A 17,107-nucleotide genomic window follows, 5' to 3' on the forward strand; every position below is an offset into this window, starting at 1 on the left:
TATTTTTTTAACTTATTTAAAGTTAGAAAATGCCATTTTCTATTTACTCAAGCTACTATATTAAGAATAACAGTATTTTTTTGAGTTTATTTTTGTGTATGGTGAGAGGGTGTGTTCTAACTTCATTGATTTACATGCGGCTGTCCAACTTTCCCAACACCACTTGCTAAAGAGACTTTTTCCCATTGTATATTCTTGCCTCCTTTGTCAAAAATTAATTGACCATAGGTGTGTGGGTTTATTTCTGGGCTCTCTATTCTGTTCCATTGATCCATATGTCCGATTTTGTGACAATACCATGCTATTTTGATTACTGTAGCCTTGTTGTACTGTGTTGTCTGAAGTCTGAGATGGTTATGCCTCCTGCTTTGTTCTTTTTCTTCAGGATTGCTTTGGCAAAATGGCTTAAAGAGTTAAACATAAGACATGACACCATAAAACTCCTAGAAGACAACATAGGCAAAACATTCTCTGACATAAATCGTACCAATGCTTTCTAAGTCAGTCTCCCAAGGAAACAGAAATAAAAACAAAAATAAACAAATGGGACCTAATCAAACTTACAAGCTTTTGCACAGCAAAGGAAACCATAAACAAAATGAAAAGACAACCTACAGAATGGGAGGAAATATTTGCAAATGATGCGACCAACAAGCGCTTAATTTCCAAAATATACAAACAGTTTATACAGCTTGACAACAAAAAAACAAACAACCCAATCAAAAAATGCGCAGAAGACCTAAAGAGACATTTCTCCAAAGAAGAAATACAGATGGCCAATAGGCACATGAAAAGATGCTCAACATTGCTAATTATTAGAGAAATGCAAATCAAAACTGCAATGAGGTATCACTTCAAGAGTTAGAATGGGCATCATCAGAAAATCTACAAACAACAAATGCTGGAGAGGGTGTGGAGAAAAGGGAACCCTCTTGCACTGCTGGTAGGAATGTAAATTGATACAGTCACTATGGAGAACATTATGGAGGGTCCTTAATAATACAGAACTACCCTATGACCCAGCAATCCCACTACATGGCATATACCCAGAGAAAACCATAATTCAAAAAGACACATGCACCCCAATGTTCATTGCAGCACTATTTACAATAGCCAGGTCATGGAAGCAACCTAAATTCTCATCGACAGATGAATGGATAAAGAAGATGTGGTACATATATACAATGGAATATTACTCAGCCATAAAAAGGAATGAAACTGGGTCATTTGTAGAGATGTGGATGGACCTAGAGTCTGTCATACAGAGTGAAGTAAGTCAGAAAGAAAAAGACAAATACCGTATGCTAACACATATATATGGAATTTAAGGGAAAAAATGTCATGAAGAACTTAGGGGTAAAGCAGGAATAAAGACGCAGACCTCCTAGAGAACGGACTTGAGGTTATGGGGAGGGGGAAGGGTGAGCTGTGACAGGGCGAGAGAGAGTCATGGGCATATACACACTAACAAACATAGTAAGGTAGATAGCTAGTGGGAAGCAGCCGCATGGCACAGGGATATTGGCTCGGTGCTTTATGACAGCCTGGAGGGGTGGGATAGGGAGGGTGGGAGGGAGGGAGACGCAAGAGGGAAGACATATGGGAACATATGTTTATGTATGACTGATTCACTTTGTTATAAAGCAGAAACTAACACACCATTGTAAAGCAATTATACCCCAATAAAGATGTTAAAAAAATATAAAAAAAAAGTAAAAAATAAAAATAAAAAAAAAAGAAAGAGAAAAACAAATATATTAATGCATGTGGAATCTAAAATCTAAAATGTGGAATCTAAAAAATGGTACAGATGAACCAGTGTGCAAGGCAGAAATAGAGACCCAAATGTAGAGAATAAATGTATGGACACCAAAGGGGGGAAAGCAGGGGATGGCGGGGATGAATTGGGAGATTGGGATTGATGTATATACACTAATATGTATAAAATAGATAACTCATTTTAAAAAGATAAAGATGACCTAAATAAATAGAGATATTCCAAAAAAAAAAAAAAGTCTACAAATAAATGCTAGAGAGGGTATGGAGAAAAGGGAACCCTCCCACACTGTTGGTGAGAATGTAAGCTGGTGCATCCACTGTGGAAAACAGTATGGAGGTTTCTCAGAAAACTAAAAATAGAATTACCATATGACTCAGCAATCCCACTACTGGCCATATACCCAGACAAAACTATAATTCAAAAAGACACATGCACCCCTATGTTCATAGGAGCACTATTCACAATAGCCAAGACATGGAAACAACCTAAATGTCCTTCAACAGATGTACGGATAAAGAATATGTGGTACACATATACAATGGAATACTAGTCAGCCATAAAAAAAGAATGATATAATGCTACTTGCGGCAACATAGATGCAACTAGAGATTATCATACTAAGTGAAGTCAGAAAGACAAATACCATATGATATCACTTACATGTGGAATCTAACTATGACACAAATGAACCTATCTATGAAACAGAAACAGAATCAGGGATATAGGGAACAGACTGCTAGTTGCCAAGGGGGAGGGGGGTGGTAGAAGGTTGGATTGGGAGTTAGGGATTAGCAGATGCAAACTGGTATATATAGAATGGGTAAACAACAACATCCCACTGTATAGCTCAGGGAAATATATTCAATATCCCGTGAAAAACCATAATTGAAAAGAATATGAAAAAGAATGTGTATACATGTATAACTGAGTCACTTTGCTGTACAGCAGTAATTAATACAACACTGTAGTTCATCTATACTTCAATAAAAAATAAATTTAAAAAAGAATAACATGGTACTAAAACAATGTAGAGATCCCTCAAAAAATTAAGAACTACCATATGACCCAGCTGTTCCTCTTCTGCGTATTTATCTGAAGAACATGAGAACACTATTTCTAAAATATATATGCACCCCTATGCTCATTACAGCATTATTTACAATAGCCAAGATATGGAAGCAACCTAAGTGCCCAATGGTATATGAATGGATAAAAAAGATGTGGGATGTGTGTGTGTGTGTGTGTGTGTGTGTGTGTGTAATGAAAATTTACTCAGCCACAAAAAAGAGTGAAATCCTGCCACTTGCAACAACATAGGTGGTCCTTGATGGTATTATGCTAAGTGAAATAAGTCAGATGGAGAAAGACAAAGATCATACTACTTCACTCATATGTAGAATCTAAAAAAAAAAAAAAGAAGAAACAAAATAAAACAAAAAAAGCTAATAAATACAGAGATCAGATTAGTGGTTACCAGAGGGGAAATGAGTGGGGAGAGGTGGGTAAAATGGATGAAGGGGTCAACTAGATTTGTGGTGGTGATCACTTCGTAGTATATACAAATGTCAAATTACAATGCCATACACTTGAAACTTATAGAATAAAAAAGAATAATATGATAACACTTTGGCTGAGCTCAAATTATAATTCTAAGAATTTTTTCAAAGGGTAAAGAACAGCAACAGAAAACTAAGTATATTTTCTTTTTTCCTTTAAAGTCCTAATATAGTAATATTAATAAAATCACACAAATGCATTACATTAAGAAAATACAATCTGTTAAATTATTGGCAAAAGACAATTATACCCCGAGGGCAGGGGCTCTGCCTTTATCTACTTCACATGCCTTAAGCATGACAAGAACTTTAAGTGTTAACTATACCTCAAGAACAATAAGCACAACTGTAACATAATTCTCCTAAGAATCAAATAATAGGAAAATCCTAAAGAGCTGGGAATTCAAAACAGGACATGGACAAAATTTTACAACGTGCAAATTCTAACATTAGTAGAAGAAAATTCTATCCCTTGTAAGCCACAGACAAATTCCAAGGTCACAGCCCGAAAGTGTATATTGGCTGTGTCAGTAGAAAATATACAGCCAACGCTGATTTTAAAATAATCTCAACTTGGCCTAAAGTGAAGTCTTTCTCTTTCTGACTTACTTCACTTAGTATGATAATCTCTATGTCCAATCATGTTGCTGCGAATGTCATCATTCTTTTTTATGGCTAATACCATATGATATCACTTATATGTGGAATCTAAAATATGATACAAACTAACTTATTTACAAAATAGAAACAGAGTCACAGACATAGAAAACAAATTTATGGTTACCAAAGGGGAAATGGGGTGGGGGAGGGATAAACTAGGAGTTTGGGATTAACAGATACAAATTACTATATATAAAATAAACAAGGTACTACTGTAAAGCACAGGGAACTATATTCAACATCCTGTAATAATGCATAATGGAAAAGAATATGAAAAAGAATATATATATGTATAACTGAATTACTCTGCTGTACACCAGAAACTAACACAACATTGTAAATCAACTATACTTCAAGGAAAAAATTTTTTAATAAATAAGTAAAGTGAAGTCATTAAGAACTGAGGAGAAACAGTACAGACATCAAAGGACCTATAATCCTGGTAGTATATATGGCCAAAAGAAAATTATCTTTTTACCGTATCTGGTTGTTGTTTCCGCAAACAGCACACTACCTTTCTACAAGAGCTATTATACCTAAGTGAGGTAACGTATGTGGTCTATGTATAGACTATACATTCTTGTGTCTCACTGGGATCTCTCTGATTTAAGCATTGTTGATTTGGTGGTTAAAATTCTGTATACTCACCACTGTCATCAAGATTCATACTGTGTTCAGGAAGAAAACAGGTTAGTCAGGGGCTAGTTTCCTTTACCTACACCTTTTCTCTTGAGTTTCACCTACCTGCTAGAGCAATATGGGGAAATTTAACCAGTGTAGAAAATTCCTTATATTACACACTACAGATGTTCACCAGAACTTTCAACTAGACAAGAATTGCCTTTTGAAATACTTACACACACATATTCGTATATAACACAGCTTTCTCTCCAGACAGAAATGCTACAGAAATGAAAGAAATCATATTCAGTGAGTGTAAGCAATGGCTAAATAAAAGGGGTACTGGTGTCTGATTACATTGGGTCTCTCCTCCCCAATCTAATATGCTAGGGGAAATTTCCTACTAGAAGCTGCTGAACACATAAGCTAACTGATCTAAAATACTCAGAGAAAAAAATGTGTTATCTGGTTTATTGTTAAAACACAACTACCTTGAGAATATTTATAGCATTGACTAAGCTACTGTTAGTAGCTTCACAGGCCCTAAAAAGAGAAACTACTATTATAAGTTTCCAAGTATGTATTTACAGAAGGAAGCAAACAATTTATTAAATCAACTTTTTTGGTCTAGAAGCAACAGATTTGAGGAAAAATGGTTTTACAATAGCACACATAACTCCACTTCTACTTATACTGCTATTTTTTCATACGAGAGGCATGGCACTGTCTGTGTGAATATTATGACTCAAGCTTACTCATCTTAACTAAGCATGAATTAAATTTGTCAGAGTAAAAACCTGAAAGAGAACGAACATGCATGTAATTCTAAGTTGCCATTTTTAGAATGGGGTTTTGCTCCAAAGGGATTTTAAAAACATGTTTCCACATTATTTTATTTGCGCTACTTTCACTTTAGTGCTCTTGTAAGTTGGCTGCTAAATAGAAACAAGAAACAAACTCATTTTCAAAAAGAAAGTCATTTGTGATTTGACCATAGCATAAGCTACATAAAAAAGGAAGAAGTAATTTGTTAAAGACCTGACTGCCAAAATATTTTGAAATTTAGATACACGTACATGTAAAGAGACACTTGTGTTTGGGCCCCTCCCTATTTTCCTGGTCCAGTTACCATGAAAAGATCAGAAAATTAACTGTAGGGTAAGGAGCCTATCGAAAGTCTCATTATATCCAAACTGTCATTCTTTCCAGGAAAGTCCGGAAAATATAGAAGCGAATCACAGGCACTGCAGGACACACAGTCTTCTCATTCTATAAGTAGCTTCCAGGCTGATATGACTTCAATGTTCTTCCCCACAAAAAAGATATTCTAAGAGAAAAATACCTTTCCTGCATGCACAATCTCAAAATCATACATGCCTGTGGATCGTCTTTAATCACAGGCTAGAGCAGCGGTCAGTCAGCCAGTACCCAAAGATGACAGACAATGTGGACTGAAGAAAAGAGTGTTTGAATGGAAGTGGAAAGAACTGAATTTTATTCCCAGCTCTGTGATTTACCTACATGGTCTTGGGCAAGTTAGTTAACCACTCTGGGCCTCTGTCTTTTGTTTTATTGTTTCATATGGAAAACAAGAGGTACTCAAAAAACTTTTTAAAATTATGGCTAGAAAAATATCAGAAACACGTAAACCTATCCCCAACTTCACAGATGAGGACAGTAAAGCACTAAAGTATACCCAGTCACAGGCGATTACATTAAAACCGTTCTAACAGCTATTGCAGCTCCAACATTTTTAAATTTATTTGTTTAAAATGACAAGTCACTTATGTCAGATTTTTAAACCATGTAAAAAAAAGTTCATAAAAGGCAAAAGGGTTGATAATTATCAAATTTAGGATGATGATTATCTCTTCAAGAAGCCATAAGGGAATATAATCACGAAGAGCTTCAATTGTTCTGGTAACATTTTATTTCTCAAATTGAGTTTGGAGTACATGGGTGTTTGTTTCTCTTTATATACCATTCTTTGTCTAGAATATTTTCTAATCATTTCTTAAGTAACCACTAAAACATCTCTAACCAAAGTCTGAGTGAAATAAATGAAAACATTTCTCTGGAATTTTAAAGGTCCATGGAAATCTGTGTGGTTTCAAACATTCTCCTGTTGAGCTTAAGAGGTAAATATCACTACGTCCCCTAACATAAGGAAAAAAGGGTAAAACAGGCTGTAAGTATATATATATAACTATTTGCAATCTCCGGCTTAGTAAAACATTAAAAAAACACAAATCACACAAAACACAAAATGAACTATATTTTTAATAGCATGATTAACCCATTTAAGAACAGAGAGAAATAGCCAATAATTTGTACTCTAAACATATGCCTAAGAGAAATATATTTGAGTCTCACCTGAGAGCCAAGTATTTAATCATCACAGTTCTTTGTTTATTTGTTTTTAATGAAACAAATAGGAACTGCAGTGGTTTACCAAAAGTAAGCAAAGCCCTTTCTAAACCTCTACATGGAACCTACCTGTAAAAACTAAGTGTCTCTGAAATCTCTGAAATTTTCCAACAAGAAAGTACAGGTCATTCAGCGAAATATATTTACTGTATTCTACCATAATAGCTATTTAACTGTTATCATTATGATGCAGATATATAATGGAAACAGATGTTCCTTTTTCCTTTCAGCAAAGCACAGGAAAAGCATAAACTTGCTGATATTGCATGGACTACTACCATAGCACAATAGAGGAAAAAAGACGTTAGCACATGACAATATTAGTTTTTACTACACAACTAATTGCATAAAAAGTAGAACTTGAGATCATTAAATCAATATAATTTTCAGCACTACAGAAGGGAAACAAATAGATTTATATAGCCGCCTATTTCACATCTGCGGTTGGGAAAATACTTCTGAGAGACTAAGTATATGCAAAATGTTACCACTCCTTTCAGAGCACAAAGAAAAGAGTGTTGTTCTGTTTTCTTTCCTCCTGTATCATGCATTAGAATGCTGCCTCTACAGAGAACAGTTTTTAAACAGTATCAGTATAAGATGGAAGAACCTTTCTGAAAAACAATTTGGCAGTTCATATCAAGACTCTTAAAAAACAGTCTATAGCCTCAATCCAAGTAATTTCTTTTCTAATAATATATTAAGGAAATTAACCAGAGGGATGATAAAAGATTTATTTTAAGTGCTATTCTCTATAACTTTATTTATAATAATGGAAAATTAGAAACCTAACTCTCTAACAGTAGAACAATGATTAATTAAATCATATATGTTAAAACAGTATACAGAGATATAAATGACTTTAATGATAATTTTAATTATATAGGAAAATTTTCATTGCATAATGCCAACTGAAGAAAAGCAGGACACAGTTTATATCTATGGGGGGGGGGGGGGGGGGGGGGGGGTGTGTGTGTGTGTGTGTGTGTGTGTGTGTGTGTGTGTGTGTGTGTGTGTGTGTGTGTGTGTGTGTGTGTGTGTGTGTGTGTGTATACATACACACATATATATAAAATATTTGGAGGTAAAAGTCTTAGAAAAACACACAAAATATCATATCTAACTTTTGCAAATTATTATGAACAGATACTACTTTTTTAATCAGAAAAAGATACTTTTTCTTTAAACAGTTAAACAATTCTATTTCCATGCTCTAATGCTCTCTGTCCTTGTCCAAAGTTTCTAACAATTCTTTGGGTCAAATACTCTTATAAATGTTTAATGGACTTAAAAGTTATGTTGACATCCTATTTGATCCTAAAATCTGGCATAGAAAGAAAAATATTTGTCACTCACATAGACATCACATTTTTTTCCTGAGTTAAACATTCTTTTCCTTAAAAATTAGAGAAAACTTATGGGACAAACATTACAAATGCTTACTTAAGAGCTATTAATATGAGGTGTTTTAAGTCACAAAGTCAGGAAATTTTTCAATTAAAAATATTTCTAAAGCATATTAAGTAGCCTATTAATTGCTCTCCCAATATGTGAATAAAAAGTTTGCCATAGCTTTTGTAGGATTCCTAGTTTCATGATTCTATTTTTAGGTGAAGGAGCTGATTTGTCTTAGGCTATTACTGTCTATTACTTCTAGAAGTCTTGCAGAAAGGTGGGAAGCAGCAAATTCTGGCAATCTGCCTAAAGAGAAATCAATGAAACAAATTAATCCTTCGCAGGCTGCAATGACACAGTAATCCATCATTCAGAGCTGCTTTTATATACCAAATCAGAGAGCAGAGGAAAGAGCCCTGGGGGACATCACAGACAACAACTTACACCAACACTGGGAAAATACTGAGGAATCAGTTTATTTAAAGAGGACAGATTTCAGTTGATTGCCTATTTCATCAAATAAAGATTTTTTTCTTTCACAGTGTGGTGAACCTAAGGCCTGATGACTGTATCTTCAGAATTCAGTACCATATATGCTGGCTGACGTCAATAGGGGATGAATGTTTTAAAATAATTAGCATCATTAATCAGTATGAACAAATATCTGGCTAGAGTAATATTACTTTTTCCATTAAAGTTCTAGGTGTTAAATACATTGTTTTCAGTAGGGACTAACTGTAAATTCACCTACTAATCTACAACTTAACTGCCAATTCCTGGTAAACCACATTGAAGTATAAGATATGTATAACTTGCTAAGTACTGTGTTAAGTTTAAAGACATGAAAACTTTAATTCCATCTCTCATGGTATGAATTCTAACAAGCCTACCAGATTATAAATAAATAACTTGTTTTATCATGATAAATAGCTCTCTGGCTTATAATAGGCAATGAAAGATAAATTTAAATGTGGGGTTTTTTTTAAATAAACTCATAATCAATGTACAGCAATACACTTACACTGACTATATTTGTTTATTTATATACAAAAACATATTCATCTAAATTTATTTGTTCTTATGTAGAAATGTATGCACCTGAGTATATCTTCCTAGAGTAATGTATTCTGAGTGAAAGTATATTCCCTAGATGAAAACTAATGACAAGAACTATAAAGTCACAGTGTATTACTATTGTTAAATGCATGCTTCTCTTTCATGGTTAAATGTGAGTAGTGAAAGAAACGAATTTTCAAAAAATAAGTAAACAGAATCAAACCTGTCACAATGGTCCCTAAAATATTAAAAGCCCAAAATATTTAATCACAGATCCAAAACAGAAAAAAAAAAAGGTTAAATAAATGCAAACTAGTCAATTTTTGAGTGGCATCTTCGATTCTGAGGTCCATGGCCATATGATTGCAATTCCTGGACCTGCTGATGCATTTTTAATTCAATGCATGGATCTAGTATTTATTGATTTAATAAGGTTAGGGGTATTGCATTGTTGCTGCTACTGATGAACTGTCAGCAATTTAATCTAGTGAAATCTAACAGAGGAATATATATTTTAGAGAAGGGGGTGGGTGGGGGGAAAAGGAGGGGAGAGAAAATGAAAGTGAGAGTGAGAGTTGAGAGAGAGAGAGAGAGAGAGAGAGAGAGAGAGAGAGAGAGAGGCAATAGCCAGGTAAGTGTAATCCCTTCAATACCCTTGACAGTGGCAAGACCAAAGCCCCTTTTCCCTCAGACTGCCTTGGGCTCCAGACATTTATTAAAGATGTTGGCCCAACTAGTTGAGGTCACAATGAAGAGACGGCAACAAAGTCTTGCAGGTAAACCTTCAGTATTAGGGAAAGCAATGACTTATCTCCAATATCCACCCTCTGGCCTCTTCTCAAAAGTCCTGAGGTACATGCATGCACACACATGCACACACCCCCAAAGAGCTGAGCCCTTACCTTCTCACCTCAGGGTTTAAAGTAGCCCTTCAGCATTGTCCTCTCTGTGGACCCTAACATTGTCCAGAGCATCATTAGCATGCAGGCAGACAGAAAAGAAAGGAGACAATTCACTTTCTCAAAAGCAGTTCTGCCAAAATACAACCAAAGGAGAGAGGCTTTACAGGGTATGTCAAAAGATGGAGGTGTTGCAGGATCCAGAATCAGAGAAGGGGAGAAAAATCCACCAAAGTTGCTGAAGCAAACACTTAGGGAATATTAGAAAGCTTTTTGCGCTGCTGTGCTACCCTGCTTGTGGGCTTATTTCCCCCACCTGGACACCTGGGAAGCATGTTGTGCTCCAGCTTTTCCCTGACTTTGAAGAAATGGATAATCTAAGGAGCAGTGCTGCTGCTGGGGTCAGTAAAACTATGCTAATTGGTGAACCTAATTGCTTCAAGCAGTCCTGCCTCTAAACAGGGAGAGCACAGTTGATGGAGTCAGTCTGTTCCTAATAAAATGAAGAAGCACTGAATTAAATTCCCAAGGAAGGCACTATAAAAGTTTCCACAGTGTAACCAAATGACTTCACCTATGCTATTACCCCTAAGATGACATCTTTGAAAGAAAGCAGACCCCAGTCAGGCTACATATTCATAAATTGGCTGAGTTTAGGCCAGTGAATCTGGATTGATTTAAAAAGGCTTTTTCATCCTTCCAATCAAATGAAGTCACTGTTAATTAGATGCTTTCTGTTAACAATGTCACTCTTCTCCACGTTACCTGCTCACACTTGCAGCGCCTCTAGTGCAACATCTGGAGCACCAGTTCCCCTGCAATCAGTCCTCACAAGTTTGGCCCGAGGGTGGTGGTATTTCCGTTTCTCAATCCCTGTCTGAAGGAAGATACTATTCAGTGTACCAGTGGCGAGATACATAGCAACTCTGTAAATTGAGAGATTATAAAACAATCTCTGGGAAAACTGTCCAGATACAGTCTTCCAAAAAATATTTTTTATTGACTACACAGCCGTTTCTAAACTGTGCTGTTCCCGCCTTGTGGACGGATGTTTTCAAAGCTGCCGAAGGCCACGAAGTGAACTCCCACTGACTTTCCAACTTCTTAAAACCACGCTCCTCGAACTAGAAGTTAGGGTTTGAGGTTTCCCAGCCTTGCCCCAGGCCTTGCTCCCTACCCCTCTCAACCCAACACCTGAAGAGGACCTGCGGCCCGAGGCGCGGCGAACTGTCGAGCAGCCCCGGAGGCACCAGGCTCAGAGCGCTCTGGCCAAAGAAAGGAGAGAAGCGTAGTAAGCCTCGCAAAAGCCGTCTCGCTCGACGGTGGGTCTCCGAACCTTACAAAGTTGGGCGGAGGCCGGCTCACTCCCTCCGGGTCCACTCGGAAGAGGTCTGCAGCGCCCACCCGAGGGGGGAACACACAGCCAGCGCCGACCGAGGGCTCGGCCCCGGGGTTCGGGGAGCGTGCGCCACCCCCCGGTCGGGCCTGGCTTACTTCTTGACTCTCTTCCTCTGCGCGGGCCCGGGGCTGTGTCACTCCGGCCGGCTCGCGGCGTGGGGGCCTTCAGCGCCGGCGCAAGCGCTGCCCTGGAGGACGGCCAGACGCGCCCACCCGCGGCCCACGCCCCTCGGCCGCACGCGGCTCCCCGCTCGCGTCGAGGGCCTGGCCGCCAACGCCGCGACCGAGGCTTCGTGCCCGGATGTGGGCCTCGCTTCCGGGAGCGGCTTCCCCCCCCCCCCCAGCCCCGCCCCAGGCTGAGCTTCGGGCCCGAGCTCCCAGGCCTCAAGGGAAGGAGTGGGAGGGGCCCCAGGGGGCCCCTACAGGGAAAACGGGAGGCCAGAGCGCAGAATTCGTTCGCAAGGGAGCGCCCTCGTGGGGTGAGGAATGTGAGGAGACGGGGGAGTAAGGGCCCTTGACAGCCGTGGGGACGGCGCGGGCTTCGGGCAGGTGTCTCCGGGCCGCTCTCCGGTTCCGCAGCGCCGAGGGCCACGCTGATCCGAGGGCATCGGCGGACGACGAGTGGCCGCCACAGTCACATCAGGACTCCGGCGTCCCGAAGGCCACAGGCCTTCGGGGAAAGCCTCGGAGACCCGCCGCCAGGTCACGCAGTTCATCCCGGGCAGGGAGCTCCTGAGCGGGAGTAGCCGACCAGAGCATGGACCTAGATCTGGGACCCTGTCCCTGACTCAGGCGCTCGAGGACCAGACCACGGCCTTGAAGACCGCGGCCTTGGAGTCCTCCCCGGCTAGGGCTGCGGACGGGGCGGGAGGCTCGACGGTTAAGAGACCGTGAGTCTCGAATTTCTAGACATCACAGAGGGTAGAACCACAGTAGATGAGATTAGACAGTGAGGTGGAAGGACAGAACCACCCGAGACAGGCACACTCTGCGAGTTGGGAGGCTTAATTGCTCTTTTTCAAATCTTGTACCCCAAAGCTTCGCCCTGTGACAACGCACTCCTTCTCCGCAAGGAGGTTTGGGGAAATTAACTTTCTTGGGACTCTCTCGTCCGTTATGTGGGCTCAGGGAGGAAGGCAGACAATAGCAGCAGCCGAAACACCTGCGATCTCTCAATACAATTAAATATGGACGCTGATTGTAGTCATTTCTCCTTTCGCTTCCAGAGGGAGCTCAAACCTGAAGCATCCAGGTTATCCCTCTCCTAAGTGTAAAACAGGATACTCGCAAAACCTGCTAGGAACACCACCAACCGCACCTGGAGGGGGTCCCCCTTTGCAAACAGAAAAGGCGATCTGATTTTTTTCACTTTCGTGTTTGTGTGAAGCTGAGTTAGGGGCTTGCGCAGTGTAACACACTCCTGTGACCCTCTGGAGACTAAACTAGAACTGAGCTAAGGGAGATCAGGTGAGGGAAAGGGACGGTGCTGAGGAGAGAGTGGCGGGCAGAAGTCTGGGTGTGTGGTGCGCAAGGGCAGCGGGACCCGTGGCGGGACCCAGCTGCGCGCGAGAAAATCCCAGAACGCCTGGCCACACAGCTCTGCGCAGACCCCGCAGAAATACGGCCACGTGTTGGGCTGCTGCTCTGACTCTGCATTTCGGGGCGATCTACACACACACACACACACACACACACACACACACACACACACAGAGCGGCGCGTGTCTCTCTCTCCCGGAGCTGAGGTCCCTCAGAGGTCGTCCAGACATTGGAACCCCACGAGTGTCCGCCTGGCACTGCCACTTGACCATTTCGCTCTCGCTGGATGAGGGGTAGCTTAGCCGGGGAGGGAGGGCAGACGAAGGTGCCTGTCTCGTGGGGATCCAGCCCCGCGCAGGGTAAGAGCTGATAGAGTGGCCGAGCCCGGGGAGGGGCGGCGTCCTCCGTGGCTCTAGCCTCCTCCTCGCCCTTCTGTCCGGTCACCTGTCATCCCGAGCTTTCCAGGTCCTCGCCCCGCTCGGCTCTCCGCGGCCACGCGACAACCCCCTGCCAGCCTGAGCTGCGCGCCCTGGTGGTTCCCGGATGCCCCAGCCCTGAGAGCCAGGGCTCACCCCTCACTGTAGCCTCTAGATACAAACAGCACTGGCTTCGCTCTTCCGGCCGCCAGATCCCGGTCTTATCCTCCCACCGAGCAATGACTCGCCGGTGTTTGGGGTGGTGGTTGTTTCTTTTAAAAGTATATTAAAGGATCACTGGCGTCTCCTCGTCCAGTCATTACGCCTTTATCCCTATCAATTAACCACACCTCAGAGGGCTGCTATTAAGAGCTAAATTGAGCTGCAAAAGTAGGTATCCCGTTTCGGACAGATGTTGTCATCTCCCGCTGAGATAAGCGGCCGGCAGGGTCCGACCCGCAGCTTCCGCAGCCTCCCGAGCCGCGCTGGACCAGGCTAAGGACTCTGGGCCGCGGGGCTGGAAGGGAGGTCCCCGCCCAACACTGCGCTGGCGCTCTAGGAGCTGGGGAAATGGGGAGGGCCCTAGTTCTCGGACCTCAACCACTGTGCACGTCAAGGGGAAGAGTCTCCAGAGTTATACCAGGGAAAACGCCAAGAGCAAGCCGTGCGTCTTTACGCAAAAAAGTAGAGTGGAGAGTGTTAGCAAAGACCCAGCTCCGCACCGGAGACCCAGAAGGGAGGCGGTGGAGGTGTGGGAAAAGGGCAAAGTAGTGACTTTGGCTGGCAGCCCTCCGCCAACACACCCCACTTCCTCTTCCCGCCACTCCAGCCTCCCTCCTGCCTGGTAGCAGGCCCCCAGGACACTTTGTGGAGGAAGGCGCAGTGCTATGGAAATGCTAGATATGGAGCTAGGGAATCCTGGACTGAAACGTGGCCTTTAGGACAAAGGAAATTCACTAGGGACCGACGTGGCCTTCCGCCCAGATGTGTCTTTCCACTCTTTCTCACCCGCAATCACTCCTGACGACTTGGAGCACGGCTGTCGCACGCGGCTGGGAGATCCTGGAGGGCTGAGGGAAGGAGAGAGCAAGGGGACGTGGCCCTCGCTGCAGTTTCAGGACTTTCCTCCCGACAGTGGCCACAATATATTTAGCCAAGGCTAAAGGAGATTAATTTCCCAGCATAATCCAATTAAAAGATTTCTAAAGTAATCTTTTGCGAAAATGAAAAAAAAAGTGTGCAGCTAAAGAGGGTACTGGTTTTGATGACAGTGATTTATCGCTTCTGCCCAGCATGCGCTGCCGCTCGCTCTCTTGCACGCAATTTGACCAGAACATCCCGTAGATGCCTCCAGTCCAAACCTTAGCCTTTCTGAAAGACAGCCATCCATCATGCCAACCTGGGCAGGAGAAGTAAGTGCAAGGGACTGGGGTTGCTTACAAGCACCACAGACTTTTTAAAGTGCTATTAGATTTACGGTCTCTTTTTTCGACGCCCATCCAGAGTAATTAGCACATATGTTCTAAATAGATGATAGTTTTGTGAGCAATAAAGCAATTACCCATCGTTGGAGCTGACAGTTCCTCCAACTAAACTCCAACCAGCAGCTAATTGGAAAAGGCATTTCAGCTCCATTGTCTGCAATTAGTCCTGCTAAACTACTACACCCCAACTAGCTGGTTTGAGGTTAATTTATTCAGTGTTGTATTTGCACGGACGAACCATTGCCACGAAGGGACTTGCCTTTTGCCCCCGCCAGACTGCGCCCTGGGACTACAGGAGCAGGTGGGAGGGAGACGCCGATGTTTTGGGGCCGGGATGATTCCCAGGGGAGGGAGCGCCTGGCCCGGCCTCAGCTTCAAGGTCAGTGTCCAGAGAGCTAAGCGCTGCCGACAGAGAAAGCCATTGTTTCTCCTGCTGGGCAGTCACTGAAAGAAACTGCTCAGTTCTCAGTTTGCGCTACCAAAAGCTTAGTGTTAAAAAAAAAAAAAATTAAGCACAGAGGAGGCGACTGGGTTCTGAGTGCATCTTTCCTGCTGCACACCCAGTTGTGACCCTGGGCCACCAAACTGTCCCTAAGGGATAAAAGTAGACTCAGACTCGCCAAGACAGCAAAATTCCAAGCCCTCAGCTAGGAGAGGGATTCTCCAATTCTAGGAGTGGTTGGGGAAAGAAAAGACTAGAAAGGTCAGGAAGCCCCGCTTCTGCCTTCAGCCTCTCTGAGTGCAAAGTCCCCCTGAAACTGGGGGTTTCCTGTGAATTTCTTTCTTCGCTTTTTCTTTTCACTTTTCTTTTTCCCTTCCTTCTTTCCTTACCTTTTTTCTTCTTTCCTTTCTAAAGTTAAGCCCAACAGGTCCAAAATTTGTACACAGTGACTGGAAAAAATGTGTTAAACGTCGGTTTGACGCCCCACCGGAGCTTCCAAATATCCAGCGGCTGGGATTCTTCTACTTAATTTAATCTTTATTGGACAGGGCAGCTCCTACACTCCTATTCACCAGGAAACCCCGGGAAACGGATCCGTTGGGGTTCAGAATTGAGGGCGGGAAGAAGAGGAGTTAAAGAGGGATTAATCCGCTCCCACCCAACTTCGAACTTTGGAACTGCGATCTCCGGTAGGCTGGGAGTAGGAGGGGAGGGGGCCCAAGGTCCCAGCCCTTGACAGCCAAGGGTCTCTGAGACCTGGAGCAGGGGGCAGGGAGGCTGGCGGGTTTAGACGGGAACTTGTAGCCCTGGTAACCGAGTATTCCCTTAAAGGAATTTACAATGAAGTGTCCCAGGCTCTGGGAGCAATGCGAATTTCACTCAGAAGAACATGGGACTGGGGGTGGGGGTGAGAAGAGGCTTCTTAGGAAGTGAAGCCCAGTGCCTTCAGTCCTAGAATCAAATGTCCTTTTCTGGATAGCCATTCATACCTAACAACCTGAGGGCTGTTTCTCCTTCATGAAGTATATGTAACAATGGCTAAGGAAAACAGTTTAAATGATATTGTAGTCAGCATGTGAGACTTACTAAAACAATTCTCATTTCAAAACAAATTATAATCAATTTCTCAGCTTCAACCATTTGGAGATATGTATCTATAGCAGAAACAAAACAAAACAAAAAAAACTTTTAAAACTGCCTAATGTCAGGCTCTTGTTTTCCACTTATTTACTGTGTTTTAACCAATTTAATGCCAAGAAAAACCAAAAAGAAAAAATATTGGGGAGAAATTGAAAGTAATGGTCTCATCTTACCCCATCACCTCCCACCTGTCATACAATCTCTACCCTCTAAAGAGAAATCCTCCTGTCAATGTGGCTTCCAACTGAAAATGGAAAAGAAATAAGATGTCTTCACTAAAAGGCTGTTCGTCGT

General features: G+C 42.1%; 1 long non-coding RNA gene across 20 annotated transcripts in view; it reads right to left on the minus strand.

Moving 5' to 3' along the window:
• The window catches only part of LOC109549014 (uncharacterized), a 152,802-nt gene that overhangs the window by 126,965 nt on the left and 8,730 nt on the right, over positions 1-17,107 (minus strand). For 19 of the 20 annotated variants that reach the window (XR_012330769.1, XR_012330766.1, XR_012330771.1 and 16 more), the window contains one exon: positions 11,160-11,271. This is a non-coding gene — a long non-coding RNA (uncharacterized lncRNA). Of the gene's footprint in view, positions 1-4,853; positions 4,900-11,159; positions 11,272-17,107 lie in introns of all 20 variants that reach the window. The other variant, XR_012330758.1, reaches the window with a different exon arrangement.

The sequence above is a fragment of the Tursiops truncatus genome, chromosome 3, assembly GCF_011762595.2.
Source record: "Tursiops truncatus isolate mTurTru1 chromosome 3, mTurTru1.mat.Y, whole genome shotgun sequence".
Classification (NCBI taxonomy): Eukaryota; Metazoa; Chordata; class Mammalia; order Artiodactyla; family Delphinidae; genus Tursiops; species Tursiops truncatus.